General features: G+C 47.1%; 1 protein-coding gene across 9 annotated transcripts in view; it reads right to left on the bottom strand.

Annotated features, from left to right (window-relative positions):
- The window catches only part of PITPNM2 (phosphatidylinositol transfer protein membrane associated 2), a 126,038-nt gene extending 115,424 nt beyond the window's left edge, over window positions 1-10,614 (bottom strand). For 3 of the 9 annotated variants that reach the window (XM_053993843.1, XM_053993846.1, XM_053993847.1), the window contains exon 1: window positions 10,490-10,598. The gene's annotated coding sequence lies outside the window, so the exon portion shown is untranslated. Of the gene's footprint in view, window positions 1-5,518; window positions 5,702-10,489 lie in introns of all 9 variants that reach the window. The other 6 variants (XM_053993848.1, XM_053993850.1, XM_053993844.1 and 3 more) reach the window with 5 other exon arrangements.
- Between the last annotated feature and the right edge of the window lie 4,308 nt (window positions 10,615-14,922).

Here is a 14,922-nt window from a genome sequence, read left to right as displayed (position 1 = left end):
GGGACCCTGCCAAGCACAGGCAAGAAAAAGGCTTCTGCAAAGTCAGAGGCACTGACAGCACCACCTTGCAAGGAGAAATGAACCAGCACAACTGCTCCTCATGATCACCACAGCTGGTCTAGCTCAGCCCAATCTGCATTAATAAATTCTAAGCCCTTACGAGTGTCAGCTGTGGTCAAACACCACATGCCCATGCTTTGGGAGCATCAGTTTCAGACCACAGAGAGTCTCCAGGGCCCTTTATCCTCAGAAAAGGTGAATTCTGTTCTCCTACCAGCCACCCTAAAGCACTAAGGGGATACAAGTGAGCAACTAAAAACCAACAAACCACAGGGAAATAAATTCAAAATCCTGAAGAACTCTAATTGAAGGAACAGGCTCCAGGATGTGCCAAGAAATTAATCAACATGCAAGAGAAATGCAGCAGTTAACTGGAAAATACAAGCAGCTTGGAAAGGCACTGAGACCATTTTTCCCTCTCTGATGTTTGTAGCATCTGGACCCTCCAAGTGCCCCGGGGTTACGTTCCCAGAGGAGCACAAGGTCCTGGCTGCACTGTAAGCAGCCAGACCCAAGGGAAAGGGAGGGAAAACAAACAGCAAAATGCTTCCAGAAGCTGCCTGGGCTCTGGACCCTGCTGTAGCTATAATGAGCTTTTCATTTGCCAAGAGCCCTCTCCCTCCTTCCTTAGAAGTCATTAAGCCTTTCCTAAAAGTCTTTATTCCCTTATAAGAAACGGGAAATGTTACAACCCATTGCTCTGATCAGCTGCAAGAAAAAAATATTAGAAAAAACTCAAACCCTACACTGCATATGCACATTTAAAAGACTTTTAGGAACCTCACACCAGTCTATGTAAAACGGGAAGAGTCACATTTAATATCACACAAAGGTGGCAACCTGCTCCCCACACACATCACCTTCCCAAACCTCCCTCCTGCCTCCAGGCTGGGATCCCAGGAACCACCTCCAGCAGCCCCTGCTGGGATTTCTCTGGGGTGGGCAGATCTTAAAAAGCAGCTTTCAAAAGAGTCCATTTAGTGTGAAGCTTCAGACTCCCCTCTGAGAGCAGTAGAACCAACGGGATTTTTTTTTTTTTAATGAGAAGAAAAAAAAAAAAGAAAAAGCCTCTGGGTGGGTTCAGCACCTGTGTATGTGTATGCCAAAAGCACTTCATGTTTTATTCATGAGAATGCCATCACCCCGTGAAGGTTTCTAAGTGACTCAGCCAGACAGGGTCTCTACAACCAGCTTTGAGGAGGATCTTTTTTGAAAAAAAAAAAAAAAAAATTCAGCTGTTTGATTGATATTGTTTTCCAGTCATTTCTAGCCAGGATTATTTCAAGCAGAGAACTCTATGTCAGCTTCCACCTTGCCCCTTCCCATATAACTGTAGCAATTAGCACAGAAAAATTAGTCAATTATGCAGTATTTCACCTTAAATAAAGCAGCTCAAGAAATAAAACACCATTTAATTGGTAGCTGACAGCCAGGGAAGGAAAACAGTGGCTCAGCACCGTGCTTAAAGAGTGTCTGAAATCCATTCCTAGCCCTTGATGGAAGCCTGTCCTTGTCAATGAAATCCACAATCCATAATAATGCTCAGTACTGTGCTTTCATCCTCTGTTTTATCAGAGCTCATCTGCTGATCAATGAGGAGTCCCACAGAATAACACTCTGAATTTCAATGTCAACACAGCAGTACTGTGGTAATGATCGAAAATATTTACATATTGCCTCATTGATCGTGGGGTGTTCTCTTCCAACCATCTGGCTACTGGGCACTCATCTTTTTTATTATTTTATTTTATTTTTTAGGCCTTTACAACTATTTCAAGCAGGTTACCTTGACAGTTAACTTCCAGCATTCCACCTGAATCAGGTTTTCCTGTTATTTTTAAACCAGAACATCAGCAACACCATTAATCAATTTCATCCCATCTCAGAGAACGGGAAAATAATTTTCTAAACAAGGACAAACCCCCAAAACCCCAGCAAACACCTGCTCCGTGATGTGCCAATTCAGCTACAAGGTCTCGTTTTTAATGTGACTCAAGGGTGTCACCATCTCAACAAGGGATGAGTCAAATGGAAATATGTCCCTGACTCTGCTCCCGCTGCCAGCCTCGAAGGAAGAAAGGCTGCCAGGGTTGTTTTTCCCACCTCCAGATGGAATATCTCTTGATCCCTGCAGTGCAGAGCCCTGGGCACACAGCACTGCATCCCTGGGGTGATGCTCCCTGAGGAACTGCTCAGGTTTTCTGAGCCCGGTGGTTCAGACCAGGGGGTGTCACAGCCTGCAGGAATAAAAACCAGCACCAGCCAACCTCCCTTCCCCTCTCCCACCTGAGCCTGTGCACCCTGAGACCCCCCAGCCCATCCCAGTGTCTCCCATGGTGATGGATTTGCTGCACCCTCCGCCCCTCTGCTGGTCCAGAGACCCACCTGGAGTCAGAAACTGCAGGGAGAAATTGAGATTTAGCCTCAAGGAAACCAAAAAAAGCAAAAAGCACCTCCCTGCAAGGTGCTCTGAGCACCAAGGTGCTGCACTCCCCAGCACAGCACAACCAGTTTCCACTCAACTCTCATCTCACTGAGCCCAGGTTTCCATGTAAAAATGAATTTTTAAAAAGCTTGGAAAAGCTTATCCATGTGCATTCTCCTAGGAAGCTTATGAGCAAGTTAAAATAAAATATGCAGGAAAGACTAACATCTACAAGATCTACAAGGCTGCTGCAAGAAACCTCAGCAGGGAACTTGCTGAGAATATTAAAAAGGTGGTTTTCAAACAGTTGTCAAACTGATTTCAAGGAGGTTTTTAGTGGCTCCAAATCTGTTTATAATCAGAAGCTGACACTCATGGCTGTTGCTACCATAAACTTGATTTAGGAAAAATGGGAGGTCTGAAAGCCAAATTATACTCAGTCTTTAAACCAGGAATTAAAATCCTCACTCTACATGGTTTAGCTGATGCTTTTTGTAACAACATTTAAAACAAAGCATCACCTCTTTCTTTTTTTTTTTTTCAGTTCTACTTTGATAACAAGGAATACAACACAAGTTCTATCAGCAAAATGACATTCAGACAACAAAAGACAGAGCAGGGAGGGGGAAAGTACTCTGACATATCTGCCTTTGATAATACAGATGCTCCATTAGACAGTGAAATAAATCTCCCCTTCATGTCAAACTCCTCTTGCTGCTGGGGCACCTGTACAAAGGAACAGGCAGGACAGAAAGCTCTTTCCTCTCCATCCTCTCTGCCCAGATGTTTGGCAGACATGATGCAGAAGATCTGACCTAAAGATACCCAAGGCAAGTCAAACTATCTCTCCCTGCTCTAAACAAAAGGATAAATGAAAACTGGGAAGCCAGGGCAACACACAGAAGTTTAATCCTTCAAGTAGGCTTGTCCAAATATGCTCTTTTTTTTTCTCACAGTGGCAGTGTGCTAGATGAAGGTGCCCTTCTGAAAAACTTATTTATAGGTATTAAATGTAAGCAAAAGAGAGCAATTTAAAAACAATTTTTAAATTGTTCTAGTCTCAACAGAAACAGTTGTGCCCAGGCTAAACACATTTCTGAGGATATTTGATGGAAGATGTTTACCATTTGTTGAAGTTAACACAAGGAACAATGTTTTACAAGCCAGAGACAGGTTAGACAAACAAAAAGTCCCATGAGTCTAGATAAATGATCCTTAAAAACAAGAGAGGGAGAACAAAACAGGCTATGTGTTCTCCATCAGTTCACTGTGGTGGATCAGAAGCCTGAAAGCCCCATGTCAAGCCTGCTCAACAAATTAACAGGGAAACAAGGAAAGCAAAACAAAACCAGAGACAGAAATCTCAGGGATTTTAGTGTCTCTTCTGCTGAATTGTGCCTGCAACATTTCCTATGTCTGCTCCTGGTTTACCCTTCTTTAAGACAGAAGTGATCCTCCACCTTTGCTTGTGAAGAGCACAGAGAACGTTACTGAGGCAATGGGATGGCAGAGGAAAATCAAGCGAGAGGCCTTCCTCCCCCTCCTGCTCTTTTCCACCAAATATCTCAAATTATTTACATCCTCGTGTCCCAGACTCCCCCTCCAGTTTCACAGCTTGCAGTTTACTCTGCATTCTAGTGGAGACAACACATGTCGAGCTTCAGCATGTTTAGGCTGGAACACCCTCTGAACGTGAGGCCGGGTCACAGAGCCCACAGAGAGAAGGATTTCCAGATGCAGATGGGCTAGAAAATAAGAGCCAGAAACACGAGGCTCCATCTCTCCACCACCCTGGAGAAATCAACCTGCTCTGTGAAGGAGACAACTTAAACAGCTTGGCAACGCCTACAGCTGGTGCTCAACCCCAGATCCAGTGAAAAGATGTAAATATTTAGATTTCAATTTCATCTCATATGATAAATATAGAATCTCTATTTCCTTCTTTTTTTTTTTTTTTTAAAAAGGCAACATTAAAATAGGTAAGCCACCCACATAGAGAAAGTGATTCTACCATGTTTGTACCTTTAGAAGTTTAATTCAGTTTGGGTATTGATCTTGAAACAAATTAGAAGTGAAATTATTCCCAATGAATTGTCCTCTGATGTATACAAAACATAATTACACCACGTTTATATACAAATGCATATGTGAAATTGTTTTGCTCTTCCTTCCAAATATGTAGTAGTTGATGGCAGCCCATTATTTTTTTTACCTCTTCAGAAATGCCCACAGCCCTCCAGGTTGTTTTATGGATAACTCTGACTCCAACCCAAATCATCTGAAAAGAGACACAAAATGATCCAAACCAAACTCCTTATGAACACCTGTACAAAACACAGCTGAAGCTAAACTGCTGGCTGTACCAAAAAACCCTGAAATCCTCCCGTAACCTTCTAAAGCACATAATGGAATTAAGGCCCCTCTCCACATCCAGAGTTAAGTCATGCAAATTCCAAACTTCTTTAGAGTCCGAGATAAGGCGGCCTCGCCCCTGCAGTGCCCAGATACCTCAGCGTGCTGATGTGATTACACACTCCCACCCTCCAAATTGGTTATCACACCATTAAAATGCCTTCCCGGGTCACTGCTCTGAGGGTTAAGCCTGAATTAGTATCCCAAAGCTCCCTGATCGTTATGTAAGTGCCAGCAATCCAAACAAATGAGAGTTAGCTTCCCTGTCCACTACAGGAATCCCTGCCCAATGGTGAATTACAAATCGTTCAGCAGTTCATTCACTATTTTCTTCACCAAGTCCTCACCAGCTCACAGCAAACCACCTCTGTTCCACTACTGGGTTTTCTGGATCTCAATTTCTTCCCCCCACCATGATGAGACCACAGAAACTGGTGGAAAACCCCTGAGTAGAAATCCCAGTATCTGGTCTCCAACTGGAGACTGAGCTGTTCAAAGAAAGCCATGAGGGGCAAATCACTTTTCCTCATCACATCAAGGGACTCCCTCCAATTCACCTAATCCCACCTGTTTCCCTGTCAAGGAGAGTTTTGAGGTTTGTGCCCACATCTCAGCACTCACCAATCTCAGCTGTCCAAACACACAAAGCCACGACTGTAAAAGCTGTGCAGAGTCCTCACTATCCAAAGTACTCAGTACACAGGCTTGGGTTATTTTTGCAGGAAAACAACGTGAGGTCCACAGGGGTACAGACTTCTGGATGTTGTAGGTCTTCAAATCTGTCTGAGCAAGATTTTCTGGAGGCTGCTTAAAGCCAGAAAAAAAAAAAAAATCTAATTTGAAGTTCTCAGCCACTACCTGGATCAGGAGAAGCCAAAATCAGCCCGTGCTGCTGTTGGGAGACCGAGACTCTGCCGTGGGTGCCCCTGCTCCTATCAGCACTCCTTCCTCAGCCAGGTGTGTGCTTTGTCCCTGCCCAGGTGGCACCCTGGGCACACTCAGGGCTCTGGCATGTGTGTCCCTGCCTGGTGCCAGGTCTGAGGCTGCTGGGACAATGACCCCGGGACAATGACCCCAGGACAATGACCCCGGGACTGCCAGGTCCCCACCCTGCACTGACTCAGCCACCAAACCCAAGGGTCCTGCTCATCCTCCTCACCACCCCTGGCACAGGGACGCCCAGAGGCAGGAAGGTGCTGCTTTCCCTCCTGGATGGCCTCTCCCTGCAAAGCCAGCACCTCCTCAGGTGTGGCCAAGCTCCCCAGGGCAGGTTTTAGCCCTGTGCCAGCTGGACTTCTTCTCTGCACCCAGATTTGCCCAAAAACTCCACTTGCCTGAGCAACCTCTTATTTCTTCTCCCCTCTGAAGCCTGACCCTGTGTCACACGCTCAGGAAGAGCTGCAGGAAGGGGAAGCAGCTCTGTCTCCAGATCGTGCCGTCCCTCAGGAGGTCCCCTGCACCTCCCCTTCCCTCCTTCAAAATGAAAGATACCTTTTTCCAACTGGTTTCTAAATTCTCCAGTGGGATTTACTGAAGCTTTTCGCTGTGAGCATCTGAGAAATATTAGTTCAATTAAAAGGAAAAATTGAAACCACCATCCAGTCACACCAGCAAACCCTCTTTCCTATGGAAAATGCACAGGCCTGACTTCAGGAGCTCTGTCTATTGACTTGGCATCGTGCTGATTAGAATTCTCTGTAGTGACAAGATCTGGGCCAGCACCAGGCTAAATTGTTTCTTCCTACATTAAGAACATCCAAATATCATCCGTTACTTTGTTCATTTAAATTTTCCTAGGACTCTTGGCATGGACACCACAATTAGAGAAGCCACATTCCCTTTCAGTTCGTGGGTGAGCTCAGACAGACTCTGCCCCAGTACAATCTTGTGGCACTTGGATTTCCTCCAACACCCAGGAAATAAAGTTATAAATAAAAAGTGGTTTATTTACTCCCTCCTCTCTCCCCCATTAATTATTCTATTTCCATTCACACTGAAAACTACAGAACATTTTTGTTTATAAGATGCTTTTGGGCTCAAAATTAAATTTAGGCATATTTTACCAATTTGGGGAGATAAACAGAAATATTAATTGCATCACACCCTACGTCAGCCAGTTTTAAAATTAAATGAGAAGGCATCTTCACCATTTAGAGAAACTGGCTACTAAGAAAACCATGGGTTGCTTTTTCCTTCTAAGAAAATAGAAATAAAGCAAAGCAACACATCGATGCCTGTTCTAGCCTCTCCTCTTATTTGACTCTCTAATAAGAGGAAGCCTAAAAGAAAAACACCTTAAAAGAAGAAACGTTTCTCGAGGGATCCTGCTTGTCCTGGAACAGGACATTATGGTGAATATGCATGAAAGGCATGAGTCAAACTGTACTCAGGAGCAAGCATCAGCTTTCACTTGCCATTTTCCGAAGCCTTCCACTCAGGCTGCCAAGACAGCAACTGAATGACAAGAGTTTTATTTGAATGCAGAGGGGAGATAAATGCTCCTTAGGACTAACTGGGGGAAACCTTCTTTAAATTAGCTCACTTGAAGGATGTGCTGCTTCTCTCTATGGTCAGCTCACAGAAGCAGTAACAATTTGTGAATAAAAAGAGAGTAATTATTTAAATTCAAAACCTTTTAGCCCCACTGTCAGTTTTAAGTTTTGATAATTTCTATTGGGGGGGGAAAAAAATCAGGACAAGGTCTTTCCAAACTGGTTGCTGTCAAGTAAAATGAGAAGTTAGATAAAACTCCCACATGCCAGATGGTAAATCACAATAAATGCTCAGGCTGTTAGATGCACAACAAGCGACAAAGCATTGACACACACCATCAGCAGCAAACCCAAAATAGAAAAGATATTTTAATAAGAAGTTGTCATTTGGGGAAAAGATCCTCATGAAGCTCTTCAGAATCAAAAGTCATACACTGAGGGCTTCTTATTTTCTTCATCACCTCACATAAGCCTGAGAACAGCCAACAATTTCAGAGGACTTCCATTAGGCTCAGGGGTATAGTCAGCAACAGCCTTGGAGTTCACTATTTAGGCACCACTTCTGACCCTTTCTGCCAAGTTCTTAAAAAAAATTTTGTTAAAGGATACCAGGGAATTGTTTACTCAAACCATTACTGTCTCCCGAACACACATGCAAGAAAAAGTTTTATTAAGAAGATAAACAGCTGCTACTGTACACGGTTTAGATGGCAACAAAAGCATCTAAGGGCCATAAAGGGAATAGTAAGGGAATTAAAAAGCATTTTTATGCATGAAGATGGCTAACATCTGTACGTTCATTAAAGTGGTATCAACTATGCTTTTAATTAAAAGTTAGTGACAGAAACTTAAATATGATTAATGAAGCCCAGCAGCCTACCAGAGGTCTGCTCCATCAAAAGCAGCACAAGCTGCGTTCCCAGCCCCGGCTGCTCATTTCTTCCCCTCTCAGAGATGCTGCCACAACCAGAACACACTGCAAGGAACCACAAAGCAGAAATCCTGAGACAAACAACAAGCCAGGACAAGGCTGCAACAGTGCTTTCATGCCTGGCCATCCTTTACTCTGTATATCCCGAGGAGACGTTTCAATTACCGAGCAGCCCGCGGCCACAACAAGCAGCTGGTTACCTGTCACAATAACCAGGCACTCAGAGATCCATCGGAGGCACGAGGTCTGCCACAGGAAAAGAGGGAAAAGGGCTGCCCTACAAACAGCAGTCTCCTGTTCAACAGTGGGTGGGGGAAAACCCCTCGCCCAGAAGCCAGTGCTGAACTCTGTAAGGCAGTCAAGTCGTCTTGTGTTACCCAGAGCACAAAGCAGTCATGACAAAAATAAACCAGGCGATAAAAATACAGCACGAGCAAAAAGATGTGGGCACGGAACAGGAATCGGTGCCATCGGGGGAGAAGGAGTCCTACAGCCACTGATATTCTCACATGCACTCAAACATCCGCCTATTCAAGCCCTGATGTCCACAAAGACTGATCTATTGTCACTTTCCTGTTCGGAGCTGAGCACTCACAGATTCTGTCTTCAAAGACTGAAGAGCTTCCTGACATCAAATTTCCACTTAGCAGCTTCCAGACACACAGAGCACAAAGAAGATGGAAGCTCACTTTAGAGCAGGTACCAACACATGAAGAAACTTTTTTTTTTTTTTTTTGCTTAAATACACAGTTTAAATAAACTTCACCTCAGTCGTGGCATTTAGAAGTGAAATGTGACAGGACTGACTTGTGTAGCTGACTGAGCAGGGCGCTCCTCTGAGGGGCTCCCTGAATGACGCTCCCAGCCCCGGGCTGAGCACCTCAGTGCACTCTGTGCTTCTGCTTCTTCCGTGGAGCAGGAGAGGCTGGGGAGGATGTGAAGGAAGGGATTTAATCCTCCCACAGCTGGGCAAAAAGCTGGAGCTGTTCACGCTGTAGCCACGGAGCAGCAGCACGCTCCAGGATGTGGAGCCCAGGGTTGTTCGGGAGCACAAGGCAGGACCCCTTCTGTCAAGGGGTGGGGAGGCCAGGAGAAAGGAATGCCGGGCCCAGCAAAAAGAATCTCCTCTTGCAGCCCATCATCCAGCTAAGGAATGGGCATTCCTGCTCTTTCCAAAGGGAAGAATCTCATCCTCCCACTCCCACAAGGAAAAGCACCGCCTGAGGAGCACGGCCAGCTCCCAGTCACCGCCCAGCAGTGCCCTGCCACAGGGGAGTCTCGAGCCCCGAAATCTCACGGGGCTGTCCCTCAGCTGTAATCAGTCACCGGCATTTATTCTTTGAGGCTGCTGCAGGTCTCACCCTCTTCTCCCACAGGGATGGGAGGCACCCCCGGGCAGCCCCTTCACTGCCTCCCCACGGCCAGGCCCCGTCCGAGGGGCTCCTAGGCCACCGCACGGCAAAACCTCCACCGGGGGCCTCTGCCAGAGCCGAATTCGGTGAAATTCAAGGCTCGGAGATGCGGTACCCGAGGAAGGGGGCCAGGACGGAGCTCTCCCGGGGGCTGGCTCCGGCCCCGAGCCATGACCGCCCCGAACGCTCGGGGTGCCGCGACCCGGCGCGGAGAGTGCTCCGTCCGTCCGTCCGTCCGTCCGCCCGCCCGTCCCGGCTGTCCCCGCGGGCACGGGGCGGTGTCTGCCGCCCGCGACCTGCGGGCGCGGCGAGAGCCCGGCACCGGCTGTGCCACACGCCGGACCCCGGCAGCGCGGGGCTGCGGTCCCGCGTCCCCGGCGTGCGGTGCCGGGCGCTGCCATGGCCGCGGGGCCCTCCCGGTCACCGACTGCTCCATCGGGAAACTTTTACCGCCGCATCCCGGAGAAGGACGGACAGCCCGGCCCCGCTCAGGCCGCGCCAGCCTCCAGGTGCCGGCCGGGACCCGCCGCGGCCCGCGGGGGCCGTTCCGCGGTCCCGGGAGGGGCCCCCGCGCCGCACCGGCCCCTCCGCGGAGCCGCAGCCGCTCCGCGGGCCCGGCCACCCCAGCTCAGCTCCCCTCGGGCCCGCCGCGGTTCCCGCCCCACGCCGAGGCACAGCCGTGCCGGCCCGGGGGCCGCCAGGTGTCGGTGCTCGCCCCGCCGCCCCCCGCCCGCCCTCAGCGCCCCCCGCCACGCACCGGCTGCTCCCGGCGCGGCGGCCGCGGCTCCCGCTGCTGCTGCTGCTGCTGCCGATGCCGCCGCGGCTCGGCGGCTGCCGTTGCCTACGGGTCGCTGCCTGCCGGCATGCCCGCGCGCCGCTGGCATAATCCCCGGCGCGGGCGGGCCGGGCGCGGGCAGCTCCTCGCCCGCCGGCGCTGCCGCGGCGCGGGGACGGCGGAGGCGGGGGGAGGCGAGGCGGGCAGGCCGCCGCAGCTGCGGGGGAAGGAGGGAGCGGGGAAGGCGAAGAGCCCCGCGCCGGCACTGCCCCTGCCCTGCCGTGGCACGGCGGCCGCGCGGATTTATCCGCCCGCCGAGCGAGCCGAGCCCCGCGCACCGGCAGCACCGGGAGCCGCCACTTCCTTCCCCGCGCCGCTCCGCGCTCCCTCAGCCGAGCGGGCGGGGCGGGGGCGCCGCCTGGCGGCCGCGGTGAGGAGCGCGGGGCAGCGGGACCGCCCCGCCGTGCGGGGAAGGCGCGGGAGGAGCGGGGAAAGAGCGGGGAAAAACGGGGGAAAAACGGGGAAAGAAGGGGGATCCCCGGGCTGGTACCGCCTTCCTCCGCTCGCCGCCCCGCGCCGGGCTCGTTCGCCCGCTCGCTGCCGGTAGCGGTGCCCGCAGCGAGGGTAACGGCGCTTACCGAGCCCCAGCCCGCGCCGTGCCCTCACCTGCCCCCAGAGCAGCGCTGGAGACTCCTCGGGCTTTGCTCTCTGCAAAGCTTAGTGGGGGAAAAAATAGAAATCTCAAAAAGTTCAGCGATCGTTTTATGGAGAAAGCTCAGGAAAAGAGCCTGCGATGAAATTTACCGTGCCCTTTTTAAACCTTTGTTAATTTCCTGCGGTTGTTTTTCGTTCAGGATGCATCATCCCAGCCCTTTTTCCCTCTCTGCAAAGGCAAGCACTCGCAGTTTGTTTTGTAACTGCTCCCTGCATTTCCACACTAAGTTGTTGTCCACGTTTCAGCTTTGTGCAAGGCAGATTATGCCTAAACCTATCCAAGCTACAACTTTTAAATTTTTCTTTCTAGAGATGTGAACAGAAATTTTATTTTCCGAAGTTAAAATCTCAGAGCTGGAGGACTTGAAATGTTTATTATCATAGAGAAAACTATGCATGGGAGTGTCTTGCAAGGGCAGACTGAGGCAGAGGAGAGCCTGGGGCTCCAGGCAGGACCTTGTAGATCTGGAAAGGCGATAAATGCCAACATAGCTGGGAGGTGTCAGGTGAGAACACCAGAGGAAGATGACTAAAGTCCTCCAGAGAGGAAGCAAAAGCCTCTCTGGTTATCTGGAAATCCTTATGTGTCCTCAAAGAGAGAACAAGGCAATTTTCTCACGTTAAGGGGATTAAAAACAAAAGGACAACGTCCAGCAAAGGGCAGGGCCAGCACACGGTGAACGCTGCCTGTGTCCCAGTTTTTGGTGCTTCGGGTCTGATTTTCAGGAGCACCGAGCATTCAGGCCTCCCACTGATTTAATCTGGAACTGCAGAGCCGCTGCCCCTCTGATGAATCAGGCCAAAGGCACCACACTGAACAGGTCACACAGATATTCGAGAAGGTTGGCCTAGAAGTTTACTAAAAGCAACACTTTTTTTTCCCCCCCTTCAGGGTTCTAATAGAACAGAAATAACCTAAAGAGCTCCAACAGATGGAGGAGGACTTTTGATTAAAAAATAAATTCTGACTCACAATTCAGTTTTCTGGATGTAATAAAAAAGAGTCCATGAATATGAATAGTGCTGGAGAGAATGAAGTGGAGATGAAGGGAGGTTACAAGGAGAGGCAGTGAAAGAGCTGAGCTGATTTACCTACTTGCCTCTAATGTCTGTCAGGAAAATTCTTTGGTTTTGCTGTAGCACTGATGAAAGAAAACAAGACCATTACTGGACTCATGAATTTTTCCTGTGATGGATTCCTTGGAAAAATCCTGCTGGCTGACTGATATTTCTGAAGAATGCTTTAAAATTGCACCTGTTAATAACAAAATAGTGGGGAAACTGCAGCTGAATAGAGCTAAGCAGGGAAGTAAAGATTCTTTTTTTCTTTCCCCCCACCTTCCACCCCATCTAAGTAAAAATTACCAGTGAGAACATGGAATGCCATCAGAATTGTACATCTCTTTGTGGACACTGGAAATACATTGGAGCAAGTCCTCTCCAAGCATTCACCCCCAATTTCTGCATTTTAGAGTAAAGGAGAAAACTCCCATCCTTGACTTCTCCCCAGCTCTGATCTATCACTGGAAGTACCCACAGGGTAGAAGGGGTTGCAAAAACTACAGAATTTCTGAAAAGACCATGCACGGCTTGGGCAATTCTTCATCAAGTATCTTGAACCACAGCACTCTAATTTTAGAATCAGACCTTCTCAAGCTTCCTTTATGACAGCTATTCTGGCCCTGTAATCACATCATTGGTGGCTAAACATCTTGAACAAGGACAGAATTTGAAACACACAATATGATTAAAACCTACATTATCAGTGATGTAATATCCCAGAGCCTATTACTGTACTTGGGCAGGAGGAAAGAATCTAATTAAACATTTATTTAATATTAAAATACAAACCAAAATATCAACGTTGGACAGTAATGCAACAATATGTCAACTGGCAAATATGTATTTTTTTTCCACCAAGAAAAATTCGTTTATGTCCACAAACACATGAAATGTACAGGAACAGAACACTGGCACGAAACCCAGCCTGGCACAGGGAACCAGTGACTTCAGGTAAGGAATTCCAGTCCTGGAGTGTCAGCTGGAGCTGAGTTGTTCACTGGGAGGCAGGAGGCTGCTGCCAGGTGAATCCTGGCACTCACAGTATCAAAACACCCCTCACTGGGAGGCATCAGGTCCATCAGAGAAGGATTTTCCTGCCCCAGCCAGCCACAGTGCAAGTATTGCTCACAGTTCTGTGCCCATGAGAAACATCCATGTTAAAGGTTTAAATGAAGAGCATTTACCACAGAACAGTGGTTCTCTTGAACACAGGTAACTCACGTTGCTTTTTGTATTAAAGTCCAAAATCTCCTCTTGGCTAATATTTACATCACACCATAAATATTTATAAAATGGTGGAGGAAAACCAAGTGCAAAAGGCTAACACTACCATTTTTTTCTGAAAACAAGCTGCCTTTTAGTTTCTTATTATAAATTGAATATCACTATTTAAAAATAATTGATATTTCTAAAAATATTACAATACAGGATAAACATTGATTTCTCAGGTGTAACAAAATACGTTTAAAATAGAGGTGGCTGTTTGAAGTACAAAATATTGCTGTTTGCAAAGGGTAACATGGTTGCAAAACTACTTTTCAGGGTTTATAAAAATACAAAATAATTTGCATTTACTGAGTGCATCGTTATATATTAGTGCAAAAAAAAAGAAGTATATTTGCAGTCAAGAGAGAATGTCAGAGATTTGCAGAGGTTCTTAAAACATGAAATCTTTTCAGAGTCATTCGTATTAACCCCAAATCTCTGTTAATTCTTTCCAAACGATCTTCCAGGGCTTCCTAAAAGGAAGAGTTAAAAGAAAGAACAAAAAGCATTAATAATATATCACGAAATCCAATGATCCTTCTAAAATTAGGGAACTGCTATCCTTCCTATATTCCTGGTATCTTTTTTGAGGCCTTAGGTGCATTGTTACCACCCAAAAACCAGAGCCAGACCTACAAACCTGCCATGTTATTTTTATGTGTTTGTTGGCTTTTTTAACACGTGACTTACAAAACTCCATGAGAGAAAGCTGACAAGAATTAGGACAGGCTGATAATTAGGAACATTAGGCATATTTAGGAATATTAGGCATATTTAGAAAACAGATGATCACTGTAGTAAGTGGCAGGATTGATTTACTGGAATGCACTTTTAATTTCAAACTGATAAATTGATAACACACCCTGGGATTACAATTTAGGAAATGCTGAAGTTGAAGGCTTTGCAGAGACCTCTAAAAGACAATTTTGAGACTTGTTTTTATTAAAAGAGTCTTGGAGTTTTCCACAGAAAGCACTTCCCTGTATTCCACTTAAACCAGCTATTTTTACCTTCTTACTTTGTACTTTCAAGGAGACAATACCCAACCAAACAAAACCTAAACTTTTCAATTCCTCCTGCAGCACAACATCCTCTCTGCAGCTTCAGGGATCTATTTCATAGTCACTGCATTTTGTTAATGCATTGCCTTTATCTCCCTCTCAGTTTTTAGCACAAGAACAGACTATTCTTACAGTAATTTGGCAAAATGCATCCCATGTACAAAAAAGAGAAGATATTAAACAATATAAAAACCCTAACATAAAAACCCATAAAAAATTCCCACAGCAATCACACTTACTACCCAGAGGATCTTTCCTCTACATTATGTATTCTCAATTGTGGAAGAACAAAAGAGAACACTAATACAGAGA

This window comes from Vidua macroura, chromosome 18 (assembly GCF_024509145.1).
Source record: "Vidua macroura isolate BioBank_ID:100142 chromosome 18, ASM2450914v1, whole genome shotgun sequence".
Taxonomy (NCBI): Eukaryota; Metazoa; Chordata; class Aves; order Passeriformes; family Viduidae; genus Vidua; species Vidua macroura.
The sequence above is the reverse complement of the archived record's forward strand: the minus strand, read 5'-3'. Positions and strand labels throughout refer to the sequence as shown.